A 12,500-nucleotide genomic window follows, 5' to 3' on the forward strand; every position below is an offset into this window, starting at 1 on the left:
CTCAAAGCCTCATTCAATCTGGCCTTGATAAGATTTTTTTTTTTAAACCTGAGAGTTTATTACTGCAGAAGACTTAAAGATGAAACAAAAATGAACTGAAAAATACTACCACAAAAATGTGTAGTTGAGCAATCAGAGAAAAGAGAGTATTTCAAAATAACTTAGAAAGTCTGAAACATTTAAAAGTTCTACTAGTGATGGCTTAAGAGGAATTTTTTCTCATTACAATATTATTTGTTTCAAATTGTTTCAATTCTTCAGCTGCTCTTTGGTGTAAACAACTTTTTTCATGTATTCTGCTTTGTAAGTGCAGAAGCTGCAGTCTATCCAAATAAAATACTGCTGGACTGTGAGGCAGAAGTTGCTCCTGCTGCATTAAATGTTCCAAAGATTGTAAGCACAATGGCGCTTGAAGAGCTCACAGCAGAAAAATTCCTAGGCAAGGATGTAGCCTCAAAAGCAGGAGGATTACAGGCAGCAGAAATGCTCTCAAAACCATCCGAATTTCCAGATGATGATGCACCAGCAAGACTGGAAATCATTGTAAAGAAGAAACTGGTAGCACTGTTACTGCTGCTCTCCATGGGAAAGCTTGGCAGCCCAAAGCTTGATGTTTGCAGTCCTCCAGATCCAAAGGAAGACAAGGGTTGAGTGATCATGTTCTTTACAATCAGATGGCACAGCTGCTTTTGTCAATGCATTTAAAGCTTTCCACTGAGGCAGCTGATTTTTCCATTGTCCGTTCTGCTGGACAGAATTTATATAGAGTTCTGAATGTTTGCTCTGCAGTCATAACGCTCTAGATGGAACTGTTCTGGCAAGAAATCTGAGAAGCCTGAGACATTGAGCTTTTCTTTCATGGGTGATGAAGATGAAAATACCCATTGTCCTGAAGATTCCCAAATTTCCATCTTTCATTACATAGTCAAAAAGTCTCTTCATCTTTATAGCCATCAGTAATATTTTGACTGTTTGTAAATGCAGAAAATGTGTTCTGCAAAAAATCCTTGACCTAGGGTAAGAACTACTTAGTAGCAACCAAAACATCTGTGTGTTATCAATATTATTCTCATACTAAATCCCAAATCACAGCACTGAATAGCTACCAACAAAATCAACCCTATCAAAGCCAAAAGCAGGACACTCTCAAAGGAGTGTTACTTTACTCACGTTCCCTGGGATTTATGTCACAGTGTCATCAATCCTGACATAAAAATAGTAACTGAAGAGCAATGATTCAATTGGAGATAAGACTCAACTCTTTTAATGTAAATTGCTTTGGAGTTAATTGTTGAGTTAGAAAGTGATCTAGGGCTCTTAATTGTTGAATAGAGAGACAAATGACTCAGCCTATCCTGAAATGGGAGATGCTGATGAATCAGTGAGCAGAAGGATACCTACATCTATGCCTAAAAATGCTCCTTTGAGTATGGAGGAAACAGGGAAGACTTGCTTGCCAAAATTGTTGAGCTTGAGGACAGATGAAGTGATGGGAGATCAATTGCATCCTAGGTTTGCTACAAATCAGGGTTTGGGTTCCCTGTGAATCACACCAAGAGTGCCTTAAAGGGATTGATTTTAAAGAGCAGATGAGATGTCAAAGGAGGAGTCCAGTTCTGTGAGCATAAAACTGTCCAGTCTTCCTCCTGCATATGTGAAGGTTAAATGATTGCCCATGTATGGAGGCGTTGCACACCACTATAGCCTGAACAATATGGGAAGCAATTCTGGTGTGTACAACAAAGCTGCAACTGAAAGCCCAGGCAGCTTTCAGAGGTCTGGAGAGCCTTTTGAATTGTTAGCCCTTCATGTAAATTCAGTGTATATATTTGAGGTAAAGAAAGCCATTATGGTTATGTTTTATTCATATTTATCTTCTGCAGAAAGGTAGCAGTTTTAGGAAATGAGACATGCTGTGACCCCAGGGGAAAATCCTCTGTAGATATGTCTTGTACAGGCATGGACAGAGCAAGTCATCTAGTGGGGACACTGCATATGTGCCTTGCTTGGTGGAAAATTGCAATTTTAATTGGGTTTTCCTCCTGCTGTTTTTTAAATAGTACTGAGCCTGTCACTATGTAGGGAACATTGTATATGAAAAATGTCCAAAAAAAAATTAAGGTAAGTGGCATCCTAGTGCACTGTTTAGTGCTTAGGGCATAAATAGCAAATCTCAAAAGACTATGACAACAATAGAAATAATGTGTAAAAAAACGAAGCAAAAATTACCATACCATATAGCTTTGTTGTATGCAAACTAGGAAGCATTAAATGTCAGTATCCTAACATTTTTTAAGAAAGAAAACATAGAGCTAACAAACAATGTTAAACTTTCTGATCCCAGTGGTGACAGAAATCCTTTCAGTTCCCATGTGGCACCAGCAGCAATGTAGATTTCTGTATGTTCTACTTGTAGTGTGTCAGTGCCAACCTCAGGCGTTCTCCAGGAGACACAACACACTGAAGTGAGCATTGGTCTGGGTCCACCAGCAGATTTGGGTGCTGGAAAACCGTGTGTCTCTGTGTATAGCCCAGCTTTAAGGTTCCTTCTGCCATACAGGAATCAACAGCCTTACAATGCCTGTCCTTTCTGCCCCTTCAAGGACTCATGTCTCATAAGGAATTCACAGTCAGCACTTTGAGGGGAAAGTTCTTCTCAAATCACTTGGAGGGGCTATGGGGAATAAGCTTCCATCTCACCTCCTGTCATGATCCACTAGTACAAGCAGGGGTCATGATGGTTCATTTACTGATCTCAGAGGCAAAAACAACACAGAAGGAGATTTCAGTATTAATCAAAACAAAATGCACCTTTTATTGAGTGCTCACAGCAAATGCTATAGAAGGATTAGAAAGGAGATAAAGGATAGAGAGAGAGGGAGAAAGAGGAGGGGGGAATATAGCTACCAACAGAGATCCTTGTGGTCCAGCCAATAGATCCGTCTTGTCATGTCGGGGAGAATCTCAAAGTCTCTGCTTAACTCAGGGGTCTTTCATAGCCCTCCACTGGGAGTGGAACAGGTACAGGACAGTGGAGAATAGGTCTGATGAGAGGAAGTACACATGGTCTAGTTGTGAAACAGGACAAACCAGTCTCAGCAGTGAGCAGGAGCCATTGTTTCAGGACTGGTTTCTATAGGGCCTTCAATCTCCATCCTTGACAGAGGTCATGAGGCAGATGAGGGATTTTACTTGGGAGATCACCGAAGTTACCTCAGAAAATTAGTCTTTCTCTAAAGCTGGTGGCATCTGGCCAAGAGGTGGGGAAATCATGGGCTGTTGTGATGAGCAGGGATCATGAAACAGCTGTAAGGCTGTGGTGATGCAGCAAGCACACCTGCAAAAAATCACTTGGTGAACATCCACCTCAACCAGGCCAGAACTCCAGTCAGGGTCTTCAGGGTCTTAGTCTCTGTCCTTGTGACGGTTGTGAGGCAAATGAAGGAAACTCTGGACAGTCTCTTACACATCCTCATCCTTGTCTGGACTCAAAGCCATCCTCCCTGTGCCTCCTGAAAAGTTCTTCCTTCCAAACACACTGAAGTAAGTAGATTGTCCCAGAAATTTTCTTTAGAAGTGCAGTAGTAGTCATGTATAAGACAAAACCAGAGCAAGTATCAATGACTTCCTTACAGGTAATCTATATAATGTAATTCTGGGTGGGCAGAATACTCTATATGGCATACAATTCCATTTCCTTCTCCATCTGAAAGAATTCCAATTGCCTCCCACCACCTAGGTGAATGTCCCAGCCAGCAAGGTGTAGATGCTTTGGCAGATGTTAAAGGAAGGAGCAGGGAGAAGAATAGAAGGAAGAGGGCTGGTAGTTACATTTTTTTAAGAGTTAACTAAAATTGAGTGGGAGTGACTTAATTTTTAAGATGTTTCTGTAGGATAAGGGTCCAGGGAAAGAGCAAAGCAGCTTGTCCAGCCTGGGGCCAGCCAGGAGTCACACTTTTGCAAGAAACACAAAGTTCTTTTACACTGTAGTTTCATGAAAATTTCAGAAAACTTGTGAGACATATTCACTTCCTCACAGTTAAAAGATTGTAAGACTTAAACAGCTTCTTTTACAGTCATTCCATTTTTCTGTCACACCTTTCTTGGAGATACAGGCTGCATGTCTCTTCCACGTCCTTTCTGCCTGGTTTTTCAGTGTCTCTGCTAAAGCTTTTAGCTCTTGTTCCATTCACAGTGCTGCCTTTGATGTCTGTTTATTCCTGGTACCATGCAGTGTCACATAATCAGATGCAATAGCCTAACTGAACAAATCCTTCCTTCCAAGCAGAAAACATTTCATGCTGTTGGACCTAGATAAAAGTATACTCTCTTTTGCAGGACCCATATTTCCAGTGTCATTTTTGGGCAGCTAATCCCATAAGGCAAGTTCTAGGAGTCACATAAATAGTCCCAGATAATGAACTTTTTTTTTTTTTTTTTTCTGACACACCAGCACTCTTTTATTTAAAAAAAAAAAAAAATGCAAGTCCAATGTGAAAATAAAGAGGTTCTAGAGACAAGAGTAGAATTCACAACAGTTGTTTCAATATTTTTATTACTTTATACTTTTGTCTTTAAATTTATTATGTACTAATACAAAACATTTCTTATTTAATGTTTAAATAGCTGCTATGGGTCTTTTGATAACTTCATGCCTTTGACTTATCCACAGATCAGAGCTTAGTGGTATGACAGGTGTCATGAGCAACCATAACTGTGTGTTTTGCTGCAGAGTGGTTAACTAATGACAAAGAAATAACAGCACGATTTCAGCACATATTCTACACAAACTTAGGAATGTATTTTCTGAGTTAGCTGCAAAGAATTTATTATGCTTGGGAAGCTCTATCATTTAAAATGTTCTCTGCAGTGGGTAAAACCTGCAGGAGAAATGGAGATATGGATATGATACAAATTTTGTGCATAAAATTCACTTCTGTGTAGAAGCCTCATGAGAAGCCTAAATACCACTTCTGTTCTGATGTTACAGAGAACTTGAACTTTGTGTTTACTATGTGCTTGCAATTTTAAATTTAGTTAAATTAATATACCTACTGCGTGCTATATCACAGGAATATTAAAATGCTGGGAATTTTCTTCTGCTGATGAAGAAGAATCACTGTCTGAATGTATGCTTATACACATATAGTTCAGCCATTTGACAGACAATATTGATTAAATTTGGAATTTTAATTCCTTCTCTACCTTGTGCTGTTCTCAGATGATGATGGCTGCATTTGGCAGGGGCTGACAGTGCATTTTTAAATTTTATTTACTTATTTTTGAAAACAGTGTTTTATTTCAAATATGCCCAAATAGAACCATATTTTGGTTTAAGGGGGAGCTGTGACAAATATTTGTTTGACCTGCTATTTCTTTATACAAGACTCCACAAAACAAGCTGCTAATTAATGGATTTAATTTTTCTTACTGCATTGCTTTCCTGCATATTTTTGTCCACTTATGTATCAGCTAGAATCTCTGTAAAGGCAGGGACCAGTAAGTTTTGTAGGCTGCACACATCTTGAGATTTTTCTGTGACTTTATTTTCGTAGCACTCAAAATAATAAGCATAATTTATAGTACTTGCCTGTTTTGCAATGTTGAGTTATTCCATCAGATCTCAATGTGAAAGTTGCTTCAAAAGGAAGCTGCTGGTTATGAATAGAGAAAGTTGTCAGCTTGTGGTTTGACTCCTGAAGAGAACATTCCTGTTTAAAAAATACTTACATCCTTTTGTAGTATTTTTTGATCTTACACTGAAGATTTTAAATTGGCTTTTGAATCCATGTTTGGCACTTATAGAGCTGAATTAATTGTAAGCTTTAGTTTTTCTTTATCTTGAAAGATTATTCAGTTCCATTTTCTCCTTACAAAAATGCCATCAGGGGCTCCCATGAGCCCACAAGAGAAAATGAAAGTTTTCAGTTAATAAAATGCATTTACCTGTGTGTGTAAGCTGTGACTGACTGAGCTTCCCCCAGCACTGCTGTTATTATATGCCATACATCTCCCACAGATATACAAGACTCAAGGTCAGTGGGGAACAAAAGTTTTTGTAGAAATACTGGTATGCAAGAGTCCTTCATCTTCTGAAGCTGTTGTGCCTGAAGTGTGAAATGGCCATGAGGAAATTTGCTGAAATAACTACTGTTTGCCTTGACTGCTGCTTCTCCCAGAATGACACTTGCAGCTGCAAAGGGTTTCTGTGAACAGGTGCAAAACAGTTGTGGTTCAGCCCACAGAGATTTTATAGCAGAGGGAAGTAGAGAGGAAGAGAAGAGAATCACAGAATGGCTTGGTTTGGAATGGGCCTTGAAAACCACCTTGCTCCAACTCCCCTGCCATGGGCAGGGACACCTTTCCCTAGACCAGGTTTCTCAGAGTCCCATCCAACTTGGCCTTGAGCACTTCCAAGGATGGGGCATCCACATCTTCTCTGGGCCACCTGTTCCAGTGCCTCACCACCCTCTCCATGAAGAATTTCTTCCTAACATCCAATTTTAACCTGCCCTCTTTCAATTTAAACCCATTCCCCATTGCCCTATCACTACAGGCCCTACTGAAATGTCTTTCATATAAGTACCTTAAGTTCTGAAAGGTTTCCCTGGAGCCTTCTCTTGCCCCCACTGAACAACCCCAGCTCTGCTAGACTTTCCTCATAGGAGAGATTCTCCACTGCTGACTTGTGCTTTAGCAATGACCAGGCAAACTGTGGTTTTCTGTGGAAGTCTTTTTCTTTGTCTTAGAGATGATGACTACCTGCTTATGTACTTACATCCTTTTTAATTCCTCAAACCTCTTTCAGACTTGATGCATCTCAACTTTTTGTGTCCTCCAAAGACTTCCACACAATCATCTCCTGATTAGTAATAACTTAAATGTACTAAATAGTACTGGCCCTCTACAGCTACCTTTAAATTCTTACCATTTACATGCCTAAATTCTCTACCTTTTCATCCTTTAGTCAGTTTCAAATCCCACTACAGAGGTTTGTCATTTAACCCATGACTAATTTGTTTGCCTAGCAGTCTTAAAAAGAGTATAATAATAATACAAATAAATTATACTGTACTAACTTGCTTTATCTATCACTAGTATGCTAGTAGAGACATAACTTTCTCCTGCAGAATTGCTTTGTCTCTGTTGCCTTTCCTCTCAAACACACAAATAGTGGAAGCCACACCTTCAGAATCACTGAAATAATTTCTTTGAAGCTGTGCTAATTTGCATCTATTGAGGACTTGACCAGAAACACACAAGTCTAAGAACCTCATCAAGCAATCCCTTCTCATGCAATTAGTCCTTGATTGTGTGAGTAACCCCATTTCGGTTAGCAGTGAGATAGAATCATATATTGTGACAGCTACAGCTATTTTTGTGCTGAGGTGAGTCACAAAAAGTGCCCACATCTGCAGGAGCATTTACTTAGGTGAGACATCTCAGTGCTTCTCCCCCAGTGCTGGCAGTTCTGTGAACTCCCAGAATTTTCCAAGCTTGGTTGTTGTCTGCTCATGCTGCTGAGGGATGAGATACTGAGAATGGAGGCCCTTCTGGCCTTTTTCTGAAGGCTTAGCTCAGACAATGTTTTTCATTAAGGAAATGGGATTCCCCATCCCACATACCAGCTGATGGGTAGCAGAGCTACCCTCTCAGTGCCTGGGGTATGTCTCTGACCCACCTCAAGGGAAGTGAGCACTTAAACTTGTGTTCCTGTGATGCCAAGTATATGCAAGCTTTCTCTGTAAATTCTCTGACACTCATATTGGTTTTGTGGTTTTCCTGTGAGCTGCCTAAGAAGCTCGCAGGTACACAAGGTGACCACTTGTTATTAGTGGTCACCAGACTCTACTTGCTTTCAAGATAGCTTTTCTCTGTATTAATTTTGAAAATCTTCCTCAGGGTTTTAGCTCAAACCAAACCTGCAAGCAACATGCTAGTTGTTGGGTTGTAAGAGTGATATACTGTCAGGAGAAGGGGAGATGTTTCCTTGAACTCTTTATATTTGAGCAATCTATCAGTCCCCCAGGGAAGATGAGACACTTGTGCATGACTAGTCTGTCAGGGCTCTGTTCTGTGGACCCCACTAAATAGCAACTGTGTCGCAGGGTGGTTTGACCAATAATTCAGGGTCACACACTGACACTGTCCCCACTCTTTGTGGGTTTATTATCAGTTTTGTCAAGCATGTCATCCCCTGCCAGCAGGTGCCAGCACCCTTGAAGGACTCAAGCTCACACTTTGTGGAATAGCACACTTTATTATCAAACACACTGGTAATAGAAGGCTGTTACAGGGTAAGGTTCAGAGATTGCCATCAGTAGTATACTGACTGCAAAAATGAATCTGAAGCAATATATAGACAAGCTCTAATCACCAATGAAAACTTGCTGAGGATAATCATTTGGTGAACATAAAATAAGGTTCTTACCCAACTGGCATCCCTATGGGGACAAGACAAGTTCAGCCCATCAATGGATCCTGGAAGTTGCAATGGAGTCTTCTCTAACCTTCCCCCTATTTAATTTATATTTATATTATTTTGGTTGTGGGAGGAGAAAATGTAAAGTTACAGTTTCATGTTTAGGTGGATTTTGAGTGACTTTGCTCATTAGCTTATGCAGGGCATGAAAAGTACTATGAATTTTTGAGTTAATGAAGCACAGTTCAGCTTTTGATTACCATCTGGATAATTCCTTTGGCTTAGTTCCCCTTAGCTTAATTATTATCAACAGAGCATAACTCCTATACTGCTCCCTCCTTTGTTTCATATGTGCATTGATTTCAACAGAGCATGACTGCAGCACCTTTGTGTCACTCCATCCTTTGCTTCAGGGCTCCTTGGAGTGACACACCCACCTTCCTCAGTGTTCCTGCTACAAAGGTGTGCAGGCAGTTTGTACCTGGTGAACTATAGCCAATACATGCACTTCTTGCTGAACTTTGTTTTTCAGTTTCCCCATATATTATATATATATTTGTGTGTCTATATATATGCTTTTTCCCTCCAATGCTATTAGTCAGATACTTGGGTATGCTTAGGGTAAGAAGTAAGAGCTGTAATTCTGAGTTGTTGGTGCCTGAGTGGTGACCCAGGGGATTAAACATCTTGGTGGTTTTGTGCCCCAGGTTGCTGAGGATGAGCACAACCCCATGTGGACTTCTTGAGGAGAGGCCCCAACAAAACAGGCTTTGTGCTATACAACAACATATCAAATAAAAATATCAAAGTAGGCCTGTTTAAAGCCAGAAGTTCCTCAATAAAGAAATATGTCTGAAATTATCATAATCTTATTTTTTAAGAGGCCTGGGTAAAATGAACATTAGAGTTGATAGGTCTAGACATTATGCTGCTAGAAAGTATGTACTTAAAAGTAAATGGTTGCAAATTATGCTTTTTATATAAAAATATTTGGGGGTGCTGGATTGTGAATAGAAATCATTTCTCAGCTTCATTATTAAAGCAATATCCAATGTTGCTATCTGGTGAAACAAAAAGTATCATTGGAGAGAGATAGTGCTGTGTTTCTTTTTTTTGTAAGTAAGTGCTGCAATGGTGGTGGTAAATTCAGCCAGGGTATTTTGTGTAGTTTTAAAAGGATTCTTTAATGCTTTTATTCCTGTCTATTGGTTCACTCTACAAATGGCAGCTAAAATATTTTCACAACTGCAGATGAGCCGAGGGCATATGCCATGGATTCTCTCAGGCAGGAAAAATCACAGCATGTGGCAGTATAAATATGACATTGAACATTTACTGGTTGTTCAGAGACCCATGATAAACCCAGAGCAGACACATAAATCTTCCTTCTTCATTTAAGACTATACCTAAATAATGTAGTCTTGCCTTCTAAGTTAAATGCATGGGGTGATTTTTTGGTTTTATTTTTGAGGGGAGGGGGAAGGAGCAAATAATTTACAGAAGAGTAAAAGAGCTAATTGTCTTGAATTTTTAATTTGTGGCTGTTATGTTTGGGATGGTTAAATCTTCTGGGATGCAGTATTCCTACACTTAGGCATAGGATGCTATAAAACATGAGGCTGTGAAACTGATCATGTGTACACAAATACAGTCCCTTTTTCACTGCTCAATATTAAAAATAAAAATCTCATAAAGCATGAGACAGAAAACTCAATCAAGTTTTTAAAGTGTACTTTAAAAACTCCTATGAATATGAATACTTTTCTACCAGTAATAAAAGTCTAAAATGAAGAGGTATGAACTAGAGTAACTGATTTTGAATGAATATACTGACACCTCAAATTCAGTAGAAGAAAATTAAAGGGAGCCCAGAGAAAGCAGGGAACTAAGCTTAAAATAAATTCTTTTCATTGGCATTCATTGGGGAATATGCCCAACCATAAAACCTTCCTTTATAGGAGGCAAGTCTGAGGAAGTGTCTCAATATAAAAAGACACCAGAGAGGTTTAGAAAATTCAGTGGAAAAGGAAGAATCAAACTGATGGTATCAGGCAGCATGAGCCAAGCACATACCTGTTGAGCTCAGGGTTGAGTTTGTTGAGCAATTAGTCGTAGCTTCCACCTTATTGTTTAAAATTATATTTCCTGTTGGATGGTTCAGGAGTGGCAAATGTAACACCAGTTTTTATCAAAGGGTTGCAGAGAGAATTCAAGGAACTGCAGAACAGTACCTCTGACTTTTGTGTTGGACAAATTGGTAGAAGCTGTTACAAATGACAGAAAAGAGTAGAGAGTGCTGAAATACAGCATAGAGGAGAAGGGTCAAAGCAGATTTTTTAGACGGAAGTCATCCTTCACAAATCTATTCTAACTCTGTGAAAAATATGTGTGTAAGGGTGATGCAGCTAATAAAAATTTAAAAAAAAAGACTTTCCATGCTATTTTTAACTGTAGAGTCTTGATATTAAGGCGTCACAGATTAATAATTGGCTAAATGAAAGAAGCCACGGGGTAGGAGTAAATGATCCCTATTTCACAACAGAGAGGAGTATGCACAGCTCCAGCCTCTGTTCTGTTTAGTGTATTCATTAATGATCTGAGAAAGGGATAAGTGATGTGGTGATGACTGCTGCTTGATCAGACAAAATATTTCAGAATAACCAAAAGTCAGACCAACTGCAAAGAGCACTAGTAGGATTTATTATTATTAACTGACTGTAAAATAGAAATGGCAGAGGAAGTCTAGGGCTCAGATATTTTAAATAATGCACCTGGGAAAAACAGTCTCAAATATATGTATGAAATTATAATTTCCCTATTAGCTATGTGAATTTGAAGTTATTATACATAATTTCCAGGAAAAATCATTATAATGATTATTATTAACTGAAAAGCAAATGAGATGTTAGAAGTTATAAGGAAAGGAATAGAAGATAAAATATCTCTTCATCACTGTTACATATATGGAGTGTTGAACAGAGAGCTCGTTTCTAATCCCTTAGTTTCAAGATGATGTAGAAAAGATAGAGGAGGACAACAAGGTTAACCAGAAGTTTGAAATGGCTTCTGCACATGGGGAGATTAAGTGAGTTATGGCTTTTAGCCTGGGAAAGAGACTACTGAGATGTATATGGTGCAGATCAGCTGGAGGTGATCATTCCCTGCCTCTTGCAGCCTGTGCAGTATGGACAGTGTAATGGTGCTATTAGACATCTGGCCCAAAACAAACAGGAGGAAATACTTTTCCACACAGCCTGTAATAGAGCTCAGGAGCTCATTGCTACTGGATGTGTCAGATGTAAAAGTAGAAATGTAAATTGGATGGATCTGGAGAATCAAGGCCATTGAGAACAAACTCTGGCACAGAGCAGCCTCAAACACCTGCTTGCTGGGAATATCAGCTGGGGTCAGCTGGGCTCTGTGTGTGCCACGTTCCTGGCAGGAGCATCTGCTGATAGCCACAGCCAGACACTGGCTGCAGGAATGCACGGACCTTTGGTTTGACCAAAGTATCTTAAAATATTTATGCTTATAGCCATTCCATCAGATATATGGAGTTAATGCTGTTCTTCACTATTGATAGAGTGATCAAAGGCTGGGCTGTGTCAGAGGACTCAGGTGGCTCCTGTGACTCAAAACCTTCTACTAGCAGGAGGTTGTGGCTCTGCTGAGCTGAGCCCTGCGTCCAGGCTTCCCCAGCACTTCTGCTCTGTCACTCTCCTGGACTTTCTTTTTGCCTCCCAAGCCTTGATTTTCTTCAAAGATGGGCTTTAAGTTTTGTTCTTTGTAAGGAGTATAAGTACAAGGTGATGCCTCGAGGAGGCACATGAACACGATTCTGGTATATCTGTGTGTTGGTCTCGTAGCAAAATACCTTGTGGTGCTTCCTGGCATGCAATGAGCAGTGCAAGCTCTCCTGTCAGGATCTTTCTCTGCCTGCTTGCTGTGGAGGAAGGAAAGGTGCCCACTAATGAGACATGTGATGCATTATGGCATGAAACAGACTAACTAAACAGACTAAAACAGGCTCCTTTGTAAATAACTTCTGGTCGTGTTTTCTGTCAGACAGGTGGAAGCT

The 12,500-nt window shown here is 39.7% G+C and overlaps 1 pseudogene; it reads right to left on the minus strand.

The window, feature by feature from the left end:
* Nucleotides 1-287: 287 nt before the first annotated feature.
* LOC131555473 (nucleoporin NUP42-like) overlaps nucleotides 288-12,500 on the minus strand; it is a 28,505-nt pseudogene continuing 16,292 nt past the window's right edge.

The sequence above is a fragment of the Ammospiza caudacuta genome, chromosome 3 (assembly GCF_027887145.1).
Source record: "Ammospiza caudacuta isolate bAmmCau1 chromosome 3, bAmmCau1.pri, whole genome shotgun sequence".
In the NCBI taxonomy this organism is placed as follows: Eukaryota; Metazoa; Chordata; class Aves; order Passeriformes; family Passerellidae; genus Ammospiza; species Ammospiza caudacuta.